This window comes from Chaetura pelagica, unplaced genomic scaffold (assembly GCF_000747805.2).
Source record: "Chaetura pelagica isolate M959 unplaced genomic scaffold, ChaPel_1.0 scaffold354, whole genome shotgun sequence".
Taxonomy (NCBI): domain Eukaryota; kingdom Metazoa; phylum Chordata; class Aves; order Apodiformes; family Apodidae; genus Chaetura; species Chaetura pelagica.
In genome coordinates, this window is record NW_009953299.1 from 203,227 (window position 1) to 205,511 (window position 2,285).

Here is a 2,285-nt window from a genome sequence, read left to right on the forward strand (position 1 = left end):
GGGACGTGGCGGAGGCAGGAGAGCGCTGCCATGTGCCCCTGATCACCGGGGGTCCCGCTGCGCCCGGGTGAGCTGTTGGTCGGGGCAGACCGCTCCTTCACAGCGACTCGGGAGAAGCCAGTGATGGTTTTTTGCTGTCATCAAGTGAAGTGTAAACACAAGCTTCTCACGTGAGCAGGTCTAGCAAAGTCCTTACACAGATGACTGAAGTGTCACCTAGTGGGCGTGGTCAGGTGGACCTATGTACTGTCCACAGAGTGGGCATGCAAGGACCCATTTTCGCTTGAGTGGGTTGTGTATCAGTACTACAGTGCTTGCAGATGCAGAGCTGAGCACAGACTGGCCACCTTGTCACCCAGTCAGGAGGGGTTCTATGGCCTATAATTGCCTTCTTGCTGGATTAGATGGACACCTGTCCCAGAGGTACGGAGCTTAAATCTAACACGGTGTATAGACACAGCCCGAAACAAAACACACCAGCTCTGCTCACAGCCTTGCCACTCCTGTGATGCAGGGTTCCCAGCTTGCAATGTGCACATCATTTCCTCACTAGCTTCTTCAGAAAGGGATATTGTCCAAAATGCTGAACACTGCCCTCTGCTACACAAATATGACTCATGCATCCCTGAGCTGCTGCTTCAGCTGCTGCTCACCCAGGTGCCTGCCACACTGACTCTGGGGACACACGACCCAAGCATTCCATGTGCGTATGGGTCCTGGGCTCCCCATGTTGTCTTCGGCTACAGGTTCCCAGGGGATTTGCAACTCCCCCTGGTTTCAGCCTGCACTTCTCCAAATGTGTCTGTGCATGTCTCTGTGCCCCCTGTCTAACATCTGCAAAATGGAAAAATTAATGCTGAGCCCCCTCCTGGGAGTCTAGGCAGCTTACTTCATTTTTATGTAACTTATTACGAGAACTCTGAATAAAAGGCAAAATTAAAATCTCATTTAATTTTTTTCTTTATCTGGTTCCGAATAGGCTGTTTCAGAGCAATCTAATCAGGCGCCTGGTTTGCAGCCCCCTGGTGCATCGTCTTCAAGTTGGTGTCAACCGCAAGTGAAGGGAACTCGGCATTTTAGCATCTGAATGGAAATGTATGCTCCAGTCCTCGTAAAACCATGTTCATACACTAGCTTGATTAATAACTTTTTTTTCGGCATTCTGTGGTGCCCATTCCAGAGAAAATTACTGAGTAGATATTTACTATATTGTCAAACTTATTTTGAAGTCTTCATGTGGGCCTCTCACCACCTCTCTGTGCAGTTATGCAATCCTGAAAACCACAAATTAAAGCCTCTAAACAGACGCAATAACAAGTTGTGGTAGCTCTGAAGAAACCCCCAGGAAAAAAAAACTGATTTCTCAAAGCGACCTCTTCAAACTATGCTGACAGACAAAAGCCTGAGTAAACAGATGGGTTTGCAACCCTGAGTATCAACAAACTTTGCTCTACTAGATCAGTGAGAGATATTCTGAGGTAAAAAAATGTATTTGGTCATCTATAGTGTATTTGTAGCTGGATAGGGACTTTGGAAATGACTTTTTCTCCATTCACTGGAAACAGCTTTGCTTTGTTTTTATAGTTTGAAGGAAACTTTTGAATTGGGGCTTCCTATTCAGCTGTGGATAGATCAGAGAAATGAAGCATTTGGCTCCCGTGGCCCACTGCTGTACTTTCCTGACAGGAAAATTGAAATATAAGGTGAGGCTGCTGTTCCATAGTGAAATGGTGGCTCCGTGTGGCTTTCCAAACCAGGCACCAATGTGTTCTGTCGAAGTACAGTGCTCACATGTATACAAAACTCCATAGGAAGGGGTGGAATTCCTTCTGCAGCCCTTTGGTTTATGGGAGGTTTGAAGTGATGTGTCGCTGCTGTTCTCACTTCTGTGCTATGCTGGAGGGTGTTCAAAATCATGTGTTCTCACCCCAGTAAACCCTCTCTCTCCTACGCAAGGGTTGCACCTCCCAGTCGGATCTTGGATTATTTTTAGCTATCATAGAATCATATAATCATAAAATCATCTTGGTTGGAAGGGACCTTGAAGATCATCAAGTCCAACCATAACCTAAATCTCCCTACCATAACCTAATTTACCTGTTCAGTGTTTAAATCATGTCACTAAGCACTGTACCTATATTTCTTTTAAGGCGTTCTTTCTAGGAATCCATATTGCTGCTACTAAAACTGTGGGAACTTGTGTCTTCCTGTGCACTGAGGAGTTCATAGAATGTGTCCTAAAATACAGGATTAACAGTGGCACATCTGGTAATGGGTGGTTTTTA